The 14133-nt window shown below is 42.5% G+C and overlaps 1 protein-coding gene across 2 annotated transcripts in view; it reads left to right on the top strand.

Moving 5' to 3' along the window:
* The first annotated feature begins 233 nt into the window (after positions 1-233).
* LOC124777351 (glutathione S-transferase 1-1-like) overlaps positions 234-14133 on the top strand; it is a 29004-nt gene continuing 15104 nt past the window's right edge. The window contains exons 1-2 of one of the 2 annotated variants that reach the window (XM_047252725.1): positions 253-293; positions 5243-5304. The gene's annotated coding sequence lies outside the window, so the exon portion shown is untranslated. Of the gene's footprint in view, positions 294-5242; positions 5305-14133 lie in introns of both variants that reach the window. The other variant, XM_047252724.1, reaches the window with a different exon arrangement.

The following is a 14133-nucleotide window of genomic DNA, read 5'->3' as shown; positions in this document are numbered from 1 at the left end:
AGAGAGTACAGGAAGTGAGTAGTAACATTTTGAAGAGCAGGTTGGAATATACAAGTCATGGGCTATTCGGCCACAGAGGAAATGTTGCGGGTTGTAAGATGAGTTACGGGCTTTCCACAGAGCAGAACAAGCCGGCATGATAAGCAAGTTTGGAGCGCGCCTTATCACCGCCGCTGTGGGCGCGCGCTGAGTGACCTTGACGCTGCTTCCACATAAAACCAGTAGCAGCCGACAAGTCCGCTACAGACGCAACTTGCCTCCACAGGCAGTTAGTGCTACGCTGACCTCGTCTGGTAAGTAACGTATCAAATGTCATTCTGTACGCACCAAAGCTGTATGGCAGTGAAATGGCTGGTCTCTTCGCCTACAGCGTGTTGTAAAATCTGTCTCGAGGAAGAGAAATAATTCTGCACGTGTCGTAAGAGAAGTCACTGCAATATTTGCGTATCAGTAAAACTGCTGGAATACTCAGAATTTTTTTTTTTCGATATTACCGTTTCACTCAGTATTACTAGGCATTTGTCTTTCTAAAGTAACCAAAGATGAAAACGACATCAATGATAGTTGTTTACATTTGATACCAGCTACCTGGAGTAGTGAGTACATTGCAACTCTGCTCCACATACCATCTTTCGGTATTTGGCGGAACGTACTTCTTGTACCACAATAATTTCTGCTTGGTTCCGGTTGTTCGAGAAGGTTGCCCGGGAAAACGACCGTGAAAAAGAACGGCCTAGTGCATTAAGCCACATCAAACATTCAGTTTTGGTCTGTCCCCTATCTGCTGCATCGCAATATCTGTACGTTCTCCGGACCCCGTATATGCACATTGTGCCTGTTTACATTCCCGGAGATGTGAAAAGTCGCTTCATTGTCTGCATAGATTCCTTCCAGCATTTTCCTAGCAAGCTCAGAACTTCTAGACCTATCATCTGGCTGCAAGTTTTCAGGAGTTGGCACCTTGTATCCACGTAAATGCAACCGTTTGTGTAAAATCTTCATCACTGCGCTCTGAGGTATGGCTGTTTCTCGGGAAACACGAGGCCTCGATTTTCGTGGATTGCGTTAAAAAGCTGTACGCACGGTATCAACAGTGTCGTCACTCACCCCAAGTCTGCCGCCACTTGCTTTGTCACTCAGTCTGCCGGTCTCTCTAATCTTCTCGTGCCATCCTTTCATGCCCTTCACATCTGACAGATCTTGACCACAGGCACTTCAGAACCGTCGCTGACCGTGTTTCATGAAACCAGAAAACACATTGGGTTCTCTCCTAAAAAAATGGTTCAAATGGCTCTGAGCACTATGGGACTTAACAATTGAGGTCATCAGTCCCCTAGAACTTAGAACTACTTAAACCTAACTAACCTAAGGACATCACACACATCCATGCCCGAGGCAAGATTCGAAGCTGCGACCGTAGCGGTAGCGGTCGCACGGCTCCAGACTGTAGCGCCTAGAACCACTCGGCCACTCCGGCTCCCTCCTACATAGAGGCCACAGTATAACTCCTGAATTATGTTACCTACAACAAATAGAAAAAACGAATCAGATGCTGCCAGAGCACATGCAGAACAGCATCCATGAACTAAGCTACCATTTGCAGAAAAACCGGAAACATGTGTGGAGGTGTATTCGTAAATAGCTTTATGCATTGCGCTACCATTTGCAACGAGCCACATAGCTGTATGTAGCATATTTCCTTAGAAACAAATATTTTTAACCAAAGAAAGACTTAACGCTCATTCTGTATATATTATGACTTATGCTAGGACGTATGTTCAGGGATATTTAACAGTATACTACTCTTCGCACCTGGTACAGAGATGCGATACTCAAGAATCGGCAGGAAGAGGGCTAATATACTGATCAGCAAGAACATTATGACCATCTACTTGATAGCCGGTATTTACACATTTGACACGGATAAAAGCGGCGACGCGTCGTGGCATGGAACCAGTGAAGCTTGCTAGGTCGGTCGAGGGAGCTGGCAACATTTCTGCACGCACAAGTCACCTAATTCCCGTAAATTCCGCGGAGGGGGCAGTAAGCTCTGTCGCCACGTTCAACCACATCCCAGATGTCTTTGATCGCGTTCGAATCTGGCGCGTTGAGTGGCCAGCGCATCAATTGGAAATCGCCGCTATGTTCCTCGAACCACTCCATCACGCTCCTGGCCTTGTGACATGGGGCATTTTGTTATTGAAGAATGTCACTATCGACGGGAAACGTGATCGTCATAAAGGGGTACACGTGGTCTGCAACCACTGTACGACACTTCTTGGTGGTCATGGTGCCTTGTAAGAGCTCCGCCGGTCGAGGTGGTCGAGCAGTTCTATGCGCTACAGTCTGGAACCGCGCGACCGCTACGGTCGCAGGTTCGAATCCTGCCTCGGGCATGGATGTGTGTGCTGTCCTTAGGTTGGTTAGGTTTAAGTAGTTCTAAGTTCTAGGGGACTGATGACCTTAGAAGTTAAGTCCCATAGTGCTCAGAGCTATTTTTGTAAGAGCTCCTCCGGACCCATGGATGGCCAAGCGAATGTTTCCCAAAACATAATGGAGCCGCCGCCAGTTTGTCTCCGTCCGGCAGTATAGGCGTCAAGGAGCTGTTCCCCCGGAAGACGACAGATTCGCGCCTTTCCACCGACATGAAGAAGAAGGTATCGTTGTTCATCAGACCGTGCAATGGTCTGCCACTGTGCGAGCGTTCAGTGCCGATGATCATATGCCCATTTCAGTAGTAGTTGAATATGTCGTGGTGTTAACATTGACAAATGCATGGGTCGTCGTCTGAGGAAGCCCATTGTTAGGAGTGTTAAGTGCGTTGCGTGTTCTGACGCACTTATAACCTGGCCAGCATTAAAGTCTGATGTTAGTTCTACCACACTTCGCCGCCTGTCCTGTTTTAGAAGTCTGCGCAGCCCACGACCTGTGACGTCTGTACTGAGGGTTGCCGCAGAATCCCACGAAGTAAGGACGTAGTTTCACCTTGGTTTCGTTACGTGTTGAAGACTCCTACCACAGTACTCCTCGAACACCCCAAAAGTCGTGCAGTTTCCGAAATGTTCGTATCGAGGCTCCGGCCATCACAATCTGCCCTCGGTCAAACTCAGATAGATCGCGTCCTTTGCCCAGTTTTCACAAGGACAGCACCCTCCCTGATGCTACGTGCGCCGTGCGCGTGTCTGAGGCAGTCATTCCTCGCCAGGTGACGCTGCTGTCTCCTGGGTGGACATATATCGATAGTAGATGTTATGGTTGATCACTGTATGCTAAGGCTTTCGTGGGTAAATTTGTGATAGTCTTAACACATACTTTTCCTAGAACTGGTTTTATGTGACCGTTGCACTTTGATCTGCACGCTTACTCCTAGATAATGTACGTTGTTACTATCGAACAATAATTGGTTTTTCGGCCTATAAATGCTCTTGGTGGACGCACTACACTACTAGAACATCTTTTTCTATTGTACTGTGTGCGTGGCGGGCCCCAGCTTTGGTGTATTGTCTTGAGTGACGTTCTGATGATTGCCTGTGCGCTTTGCCAAATACTATGAAGAGTGAAAATATTATAACTTCCTGCTTAATAGCGTGTTGGTTCATCAATAACGCAGCGATGCTGTGGGACATCAATTCAACAAGTTCTTGACAGATTTCTTGAAACTTTTGTTGTTGTGGTGTTCAGTCCAGAGACTGGCTTGATGCAGCTCTCCATGCTACTCTATCCTGTGCAAGCTTCTTCATTTTCAAGTAACTAGTGGACCCTACATCCTTCTGAATCTGCTTAGTGTATTCATCTCTTTGTCTCCCTCTACGATTTCGCTATTAATTAAAGCGTCTCTTTCTCTAAATCGCGATATTGCGGACTGCACAGCTGCCCGATTTCTGCCATCAGCATCAGATATTTATGAAAATGATTTTCATATTGGTAATAACTATTTGCTTTTCTCTACAATCCTTTCTGGTAAGCTATGGGATTGGTAAGTAGGGCACATGGACTACAGGAATAGACTGTTGACCCCATTTAGTTTCACCACATTAATTAAAACAGAGCATTGGTAACAATAAAATGATTAATTAGCATTTGCTAATTGCGGTGACCTTCACCAATTACTCAATTGTATAAAAGGAATGAGAATAATCCAAAAATTTTTGAAAGAAAAATAGCTTTATGGCTCCAATTTAAAAAAAAAAAAAAAACAAGATTGCTTTAGACAAATATAACTTTAACATAACTGCAGATCTGAGCTCACTAGTTGTGAAATTAAGTCAATTATCAGGCCTTGTGAATATGAAAATTAACAATTTGTAAAAGCTATTATGTCTCAAAAGTACTCAAACAGCAAAATCTCATAAATATGTGATTTACCCATTATGGAAAGCCTTCGGCAATATGATGTTATGATAGCCTGAAAGACCTACACAGCAAACAGCACATTCTCGACGTTTGGCGATCACGACGGCCGTGCGTCTGAATTCCGTGTTGGAGAGCTCAGGTGACAACAACAGGCAGGAGGGCCTACGCACACCAATAGCGGTTTCTAGAACACACGAAGCCAGTGTTAATACACAGTTCACTGAAATGTTAAAACCAACCGCCAAGCACTGGGTAGCGCGAAATGCAGGAAGAGATGTTAAACGTTACAGTGTGACAACCGCAATTACAATTAAAGCAACAGTTCATTAAACAATCTCCAATGACGTGAAATTTCATTAGATAAATTTTTAAACCACAACTAGCTCAAGGTGATAATGACTAGACAACCTGCACACAAGCTTAAATACCAAAGCAACGTTTGACAGCGCAAAATTGTTATTATAATTGCAAACAAGGTAGAAGTTTACAATTCCAATTTAAATTAGCGGCTTAAGTTTTATACAGAGAATAAACTTCGATTCATAAACTGCCCACTTAATATATTAAGAATAACAATAAAAAAACTGAATCGCCGAATATAGGTCACACTTGTAATTCAAGATAAATGCAACGGAACCAAGGGATAGTGCAGTCACATGGACTTGCAATACCTACTATCCTGGACCCACGCCCAAGCGGTTTTATGACTAACTAGCGAAAATCAAAGTGGCTACAAGGATCACTCACATTCAAAAGTTCCACCACAAAATAGCTCACCCTTTAAAGTTAGTCCAGGAGCTCGCACTTAACATGCACGCCAGGGTGAACTCCCGCGCTCTCCCCAGGATTCGAGATAGACACAACTCTTACACAGACTGTATGTTGACAGGTGACTGCTTCCACTCTCCAGTTCCGCTCGTCGCCAGACGCAGGCGCCGGAATGTCAACACGGTGCGTCCTCGCAGTACACCAAGTGCCGACTGACTACTTGCGATGCTCCGTGCGCTGTCTTCCCTCTGTCACTGCCGCCAACCGAGTCTCCGTCACTGTCCCCTACCGAGTCTCACCTCGCGAGCCGTGGCCATCCTAAACAGAGGGCGCTAGCCAACCAGGACGCCGCGAAGCGCGTAACTTCGACAGAAATACTATCGTGTCATGAGCATCGCAGGAAGTCACGGCTCACTTTGCGCCCCTTTGAGGCCCATTTTGCTGTTGCACGACATTCACCGCGTATCAGAACCAACATTCACGACGTGCTGCTTGGCGCTGAAGGCATTTCGTGCTGCAAGCGGTTCGTTATTCGTTTCTGTGTTTGCATTTCTGGCATTTGTAAATCTGCAATCTTTGTGATAACTTCACATGTGGCAAATTCTTTTTGGTGTGTGTGTGTGTGTGTGTGTGTGTGTGTGTGTGTGTGTGGTGCTTTGCACAATATGGTGATGTACAAATTACCTAAGTGCTGGATACATTTTGGAATATTCGAAAGATACAATCCTGCAACTTCGCAACAAAATCGCGCGGAATTTTCGACGGCAACAACACGACAAAAATACTTCGCCACAGTGGAAGAATAAAAATCGAAAACGGACGATAATGTAAAGTGTATCTTGAAAATCATGTGAGCAGACGTCTGATGATGAACTTGCCAGTTCGAAACCAGTAACGGTGCTATTTACCTAAATCAATAGCAGTATTAATAATGGCTGGTTGCTTGTCTTCTTCATTGTAAGAATTAACCTACATTAATTGTACACAGCCACGGTCTCACCATGTCAGTTTTAGACAAAATAGCATTTCTAGTAGTGTATGAGTACTTCTTTCCCAGTCTGCGAAGCCAACTGGCACAGAAACTTTGCCGGCCGGTGTGGCCGAGCGGTTCTAGGCGCTAACAGTCCGGAACCGCGTGACCGCTACGGTGACAGGTTCGAATCCTGCCTTGGGCATGGATGTGCGTGATGTCCTTAGGTTAGTTAGGTTTAAGTAGTTCTAAGTTCTAGGGGACTGATGACCTCGGAAGTTAAGTCCCATAGTGCTCAGAGCCATTTGAACCATTTTTGAACAGATTCTTTATTTACGTTTTGCAGAAGGCTAATTTGGTTACCCCTTTTATATACAGATGAAGGAGGAAAATGCATAACGGTAGTTTACGAAATAACATCTCTGGTTGTGATCTTTAGTTCTACTCACTAAGTTATTCTACATGAACAACAGTGTATGAATACGTTTCGCAATGACTGTATATTGCAGGACACCAACGATAAACACGATGAAGGGAACGGCGAGGCAGCATCTCGGCGACTAACTGATGTCGCATTTGTGTGGTTATTTACGTGGCAACGCTTTACTTCGATTACGTAACTCAAAAGTCACTCTAGTCAGAGATGCTTATCTCGGACGGTAGAAGTTTTCGAGTGCGCGTATCGAGCGACAGCGTGGTGCAACTGCTCACACAATCTGCTGAGCAACCAGAGGGGGCCTAGGAGACAGGTACTGTGTTCAGGACCCAGAGGATTAAATCACTTCTCGGCTCTTATTTCTCAAATATTTCTAGAAAAGAAAAAAGAAAAGAAAATAAAACTACATAAAAGTAAAATAAAACAAAAAGTCAGGCTTCAGAAAATTGTTGCTCAAGCAAAAAAAAAAAAAAAAAAAAAAAAGAAAGAGAATCCCCTTACTTTGCAAACGGTAAAGATATTTTATACAGGGTATTTCTGACCTTTTATGTGCTCTTTTGTAAATTAGTTCTTAATAAAACGGTTACTTCACATTTCAAGAGGTAGCCATCCCATCTTCAGGCATAAAAACGCAGTAGTAAGCAACTGTATTCACGTCTGGTGTTCAATGCATGTCAGCCATCATATACAATAAACCATGATGGCCTTGTACACCTAACATTCCAAAAAAATTAGTTTTTTCAGTTTTCAGAAGTGAAAAATATACATACAGGAAATAGGAAGAAGAAAAAATGTTTTTCTTATTAAAACGTGATAAATGTGTTTGAGTGTCATCAATTATCCTTCAGAATTACAGTTTCCTTCATTAACCGTTCCTTAACTCGCCAGAGTTACTTACGCTGAGGTGAAAAACGTCATGAGATACCTTCTAACATCGTATCCGACCCACTTTTACCCGGTGTAGAGAAGAAACTCGACTTCGCATGGACTCATCAAGTCTTTGGAAGCCCCAGCAGAAACAACAAGTTATGCCACCTCTATAGCCGTCCATAACTGCGAAAGTGTTGCCATGGCAGGATTTTGTACACGAAATGGCTTCTCGAATGTCCCATGTCGGGCGATGTGGGTGGCCAAATCAATCTCTCGAACTGTCCAGAATGTTCTTCAAACAAGACGCGAACAATTGTGGCGCAGTGACATGGCGCATTGTCATCCATGAAGTTCCATCGTTGTTTGGGAATATGAAGTCTATGAATGGCTACAAATGGTCTCAAAGTAATCAGTGAAAAACTCTTCCATGTCAACTTTTGCAAATATAGCTGATTCTGTACTTCCACCACTTCGGAAAGCAAACTGTGACACGATAAGAAATTTGTATTTATAGAAGCAAATCATTTCACAAATAGTTTACTATCAAAAACAGTCTTGATCACAGTTTATTTATTACGGTAACCGGTTTCGACCACTACTGTGGTCATCTTCAGACCAATGAGTAAGAACCCCCATCTGCTAAGAGAATCATTGAGTAGTGATTCTCCAGCAGAAGGAGGTTCTTACTCATTGATCCGAAGATGAAAACGGTAGTGGTCATAACCGGTCACCGTAATAAATAAATTGTGATAAAGACTGTTTTTGATAATAAATATTGATCACTGTTCACTCCCATAATGTATTCAAAAGTAATTTCACATATCGGTTTTTGGATGGCGAAATCAGGAAATAGGCTTGTGGTTTTCCACGTATGCCGGCCACTGTGGCTGAGCGGTTCTAGGCGCTTCAATCTGGAGCCGCGCTGCTGCTACGGTCGCAGTTTCAAATCCTGCCTCGGGCATGGATGTGTGTGATGTCCTTAGGTTAGTTAGGTTTAAGTAGTTCTAAGTCTAGGGGACTGATGACTTCAGATGTTAAGTCCCATAGTGCTCAGAGCCATTTGAACTATTTTTCCACGTATTTAGTGCTACCCTTTATTAGCAGAGGTATAATTCTTGCCCATTTTAAATACTGTGTTAAGTGTCCTAACGCGAAATCTTGTACACACTGTATACGTTGTTTCAGCACACAGACTGCTAAATTATTTACGCTTTATGACATTTTACCTTCTAGTTTTTGCACTCCTCAGAGATCTCATAATCAAGGCAAACAGAATACACTAAAAGACTGACTATCATAAGACTCACTTTATATGGACACATCAGTGCTTTCGATAACTAAGGAAAGAAGAAAAGTGTGTAATAGACGGATGAGCCGAATATCGTGAATAGTATCAGAAATTTATGAATACGGTTTATAGGTTTGACTTTGCCAGCTCAAATATTGTCCATTGCAGCCTCACGGAACTTAAAGCAGCTGTGTTAGACGTTACACACACTATACTGCAGCAGTGCTGTGGAACCTCCGACAGCAGTCGTGATATTTACACAGGCTGTCTGCGATAAATCTGCGCCCGTGAGAAGAAAAATGTCACTTCACAACAAAAGCTTACACAATTATATTAACAACCTATCCCTCTATGAAATCTCTCTGATAAACAAAATGATAGTACAAATGGACTTAAAAGGCTAACAAAGTACGTTCAGAATGAATATAGTAGGGTTATGTGGAAGAACTAACGATTAACTCTCGAAGTGTAGACTTTGTGTACTAAATTCACTTAAATTTATATTAGACTAAAAAATTTCTCTTTTTCAGAAATGCTATGTTTGCTACTGACAGTCTGCATTTTATATCTTCTCCACTTCGGCCATAATTAGCTATTCTGCTGCACAAATAACAAAACTCACATGTTACTTTTAGTATCATCTCCTAATCTAATGCCATCGGCGTCGCCGATTTAATTCGGCTATATTCTATTAACCGTGTTTTGCTTTCATTCATTTTCATTTTATAGTATCTTTTCAAGATACTACGCACTGCGTACATATGCTCTTCGTAGTTCTTAGCCATCTCTGACAGAATTATAAAGTCATCGTCAAGCTGCAAGTTTCTTATTTCTTCTCCCCAGGTACTAGTTCCCTTTCCAAATTTCTCTTTGGTTTCCTTTCCTGCTTGCTCAATTTACAGATTGAATAACATCGGGTATAGGCTACAATCGTGTGTGAATCCTTCCTTAACATTGGCGTACCTTTAATATCCTTCGATTCTGATGGCTGTAGTCTGGTTTCTGTACAAGTCGTAAACAACTTCTCGGTTCCTGTGCTTTATCCTTGTTACCTTCACAGTTTCAAAGAATACACTCCAACCCACACTGTGAGAAGCTTTCGCTAAATCTACAAATACAGCAGAAGTAAGTTTGTCTTACCTTAACCTACCTTCTCAGATAAGTCGTATGGTCAATATTGCCTCGTGTGTTCCTGCATCTCTCCAGAACCCAAACTAATTTACTCCAAGGTCGCCCTCTACCAGTTTTTCCATTCTTCTGTAAATAATTCGTGTCAATATTTTACAATCATGAGTTCTTTAGAACTAGAGTTATTACATTTTTCCTGAAGTCTGAGAGTATTCTACCTGTCTCATATATCATGTACACCAGGTGGCATAATTCCATCGTGGTTGGCTCTCATAATGATCTCAGGTATTCTGAGGGAATGTCGATTACTCCAAGGAACTGCTTTCCACGTAGATCTTTCTTAGCTCTGTCATATTCTTCTCCCGCTATCATATCTCCCACCTCGCGTTCACCTACTTTCTCTTTTATTTCTTCAACACTGTTCTCAAGACTCTTTCCCTTACGTAGTCCCTCTACAGATCCCTTCCGTCTCCACAATTTCCTACCTTTTTGTATTTTCTTCAGTTTGGATCTACAGTTGTGCAGATAACTAAAAACAATAATGGTCACCAAGAGCACAAAGAGAGAGACAGGATCAACAACAAGAAAAGTATTTCTAGAGCATCAGTCCAACATTAAATCAGGATTGAAGATGTTTAAAGTTCAGTTAGGATGTTTACAATGTCAAGTAAATGATTAGTAAAAGTCCATGTGGGACAATGGATCTGTGAATCCTGCTGCAGTCTCATCACATGTTTCGGACGCGTTATTATTCACGACTTGTGCATCTCGTATGCTGGACAAAACCAGAACACACATTGGTAAGGTTTTTTGTGCTTCTTATAATTGTTAAGCGATTTAATGACATGCTAGATACAATAGTTTTTTTTACATTTTGACCGGATCTTGGAGTGATAAAGAAAGTGATTTATGGCCCTGATCAATATGACAGCCTGATTAACACTATTAAAACAAAGCAACTTCCAATCGTCGTTAAAATAGCAGTAAATGAATACATTTTGAACTTTAAAGACTGGTATCCACAATTTTTCAAAAAGACTGTCATCAGAGCTACTAATAAACAGTCTTTCAGATAAGTCTTATAAGACCATACTTTCACATCCGCAAAGAGAGGATACGTTACTGCTTACACGTATATAGCTGGCATGCACAGAGAAGTCTTCAAGTTGTACAAAGGGACATATCTGTTACTAAAGTGTGTAATGGAAACGTTCCTGTCAAAAAGAAGAAACTTGAAGATGCTGCCAAGATAACACATTATGTGCCTGATATATACAGATAGTTTTATAACAGTATTTCGCCATGGCATACAGCTACCACTAGTCAGATTATGACAATGATTAAGGCCGCGCGGGGTAGCCGCGAGGTCTAGGGCCCCTTGTCACGGTCCGTGCGGCTCCCCCGTGGGAGGGTTCAGTCCTCCCTAGGGCGCGGATGTGTGTGTTGTTCATAGCGTAAGTTACTTTAAGTAGTGTATAGACTTAGGGACCGATGACCCGAGCAGTTTGGTCCCATGAGACCTTACCACAAATTTCCAACTCTTTTTTCCCCAATGATTAAGGACTCAGAAACTCTCCAAGGACTCAAAGATGAGGAATTTGTCTTTTTGAAATTTAAATACGTCTCTGTTACTTATCCGTTTTTTGCATTTTAAGGCAGTAAAAGTCCTCTAATAAACAGTGGAAACATCGTTTGTGTACTATTCTCACTATTTTACTCAGTTGAGACAAAGAAGGGAATGATTCCTCCAGTTTTGAAAATATATCAGAGCTAAAACAAAGATAGAAAAAAAATCACTAGTGGAGTATTGCTATTGTGGTTAAGTTTGTAACTTAATTGTAAGTTTCTTCATTCTACTTTTAGTTTGGTTGCTTTGAAGTTTTTTCCGAATCTTTCCCTTCTTGGTCTCACCGGTTCAATTACAGATCTATATCGTTGCCCTCAACCTACTGTAGAATTATGGAATATGTTTTATGCTCAATAAATACAACATTTTTGGAGAACGAAAATCTCCTCTATAAAAATCAATACGGTTTCTGCAAACAGAGATCTTGCCAAATTCAATTCGCTCTGTTCCTCCGTAGGTTCAATAGCTCTGTAGCTCAGGTTGATGCCGCGTCTTTGGCTTCAGGAAGCCTTTTGGTACCGTCTCGTACTGCCGTAATTTCCGGAGTACGCCAAGGAAGTGTGATACGGCCGTTATTGCTTACAACATATACAAATGATCTAGCAGAAAGCGTCGGATGCTCTGTAAGGCTGTCTGCGGATGAAGCGGTTGTCTATAACAAAGCAGCAACGCCAGAAGACAGTATCGATTTGCAGAATGACCTGCAGTCGACTGATGAATGGTGCAGGCTCTGGCAGCTGAGCCTGAACGTAAATAAAAGTAACAACATCTACATCTACGTGTTACTCTGCTATTCACAATAAAGTGCCTGGCAGAGGGTTCAATGAACCACCTTCAAGCTGTCCCTCTATCGTTCCACTCTCGAACAGCGTGCGGGGAAAACGAGCACTTAAATTTTTCTGTGCGAGCCCTGATTTCTCTTATTTTATCGTGATCCGCATAAACAGGAAAAGAAGACCCTACTGTGCAATTACACTATCGATGAGAAAATGCCGGAAACAGTATCTACAGTAAAATATATAGGAATACTTATCCGGAGCGATCTTAAGTGGAATGACCACATAAAACAAATAGTAGAAAAAGCACATACCAGATATTATTCATAGAATGAATCTTAAGGAAATGTAACTCACCCACGAAGAAGTGGCTTATAAGGCGCTTGTTCAACACATTCTTGAGTATTATTCAACAGCATGGGATCCTTGTCAGGTAGGACCGATGAGAAGAGATGGAGAAGATCCGACGAAGATCGGCGTGTTTCGTCATTGGATCGTTTAGCCGGGGCGAGAGCATTACCACGATCCTCAACAGACTCCATCATCAGACGTCTGCATCTCGGAGAAGTCTGCTATTGAAATTTGGAGAGGGAACTTTTAAGAAAGAGTCGAATAACGTATTACTTCCTCCCACATTCATCTCGCTACCAATAATTCTTCCCATGCGACATTCGCGAATGGAACAGGGTAGGGGCTATCCGTTAGTTATACCAGAAATACCCTCTGCCAGAACCATTAAGTGGCTATCGGAGTAAGATATAGATGTAGGGCAAAAAGCCCCCCAGAACAGCACGTAATCGCCTCTGGCCTATATCCTCCACACAATGAGGATCAAACGCCTCCTTTGGCTTTTGCTACATTCGACGCCTTGCATTTAACATACTACCCTAATCGTGTGGATTCAGCTACTCACAAGTTTCTCAATTGTACGAATGTGAGCTCTTGCGGAAATAACCACTAATATAATATTCTCGAGTTTCAAGCTGCATCAAGTGGTTAACTGCCCACGAGCTTTTAGGAGAGATCTCCTCTGTCATCATCAATTAGTTAGCTACTTGACAATGGCCGAGGAGGTCTCTGCCGAATGCTCGTGGGCAGTTAACTACTTGACGCAGCTTGAAACACGGAAAAATTTTATTACGATTCTCCATTGTTTGACTCATTTTGTCGTGTTGCTTTACATGACATTGTATGCTTTGGTCTTTTGCTATGTATTCGAACCCAACTGTCTTCTGCTTGCAGTTTCCTTTTCAGCACGCACTCAGCTACTGCTTGAGATGGTTCTGCATTCACTAACAATGGCATTTGCTCTCAGGTTGGAAACCGACTGTCACTGACAAGCCGTAGCACTTATTTCCACTCTGCGTGTTTTTACGACCACTCTTTTGCGCCGTATTATGCGGCTGTGAGTGGTACACCATTCCTTGTATACGCGTTGTATAGGCAGCACTGATACACAGTCCAGTCGCATAAATTTACTGAAATGTGGCGGTGGACATACCCAAACACTATAGCTTCCTTCTGCCGTGCTGTCACGTCTTCACGTAATCCATGTTACATCTTAACCTGTATACAATCGGCTGGCACCCCTCCCCCCTTACACACACACACACACAACCACTTTATTACGATAATTTACGCCAGCATTTAGGGTACGTGATCGTCTGGTAGCAGTTCTGCACCATATAAAACACTCCAAAGCTGTGAGACTCTTTTAATGGAGCGACTAATATTTTGTCTGGAGAGATTAACATCGAGTGCGCCCCAAGGAAGCGTAAGAGGACCATAATATTCTCAAGACAAAGCGAAGTCAGTGATACTTTAAAACTTTTGGCTGATGATGCTGTTGGCTACGGAAGAATGTCATTGCTGGATGGTTATGAGATTACGCTCAAGTAGTATTCATATGCTAACATC

The sequence above is a fragment of the Schistocerca piceifrons genome, chromosome 2 (genome assembly GCF_021461385.2).
Source record: "Schistocerca piceifrons isolate TAMUIC-IGC-003096 chromosome 2, iqSchPice1.1, whole genome shotgun sequence".
In the NCBI taxonomy this organism is placed as follows: domain Eukaryota; kingdom Metazoa; phylum Arthropoda; class Insecta; order Orthoptera; family Acrididae; genus Schistocerca; species Schistocerca piceifrons.
This window is presented reverse-complemented; position numbering and strand designations above follow the sequence as displayed.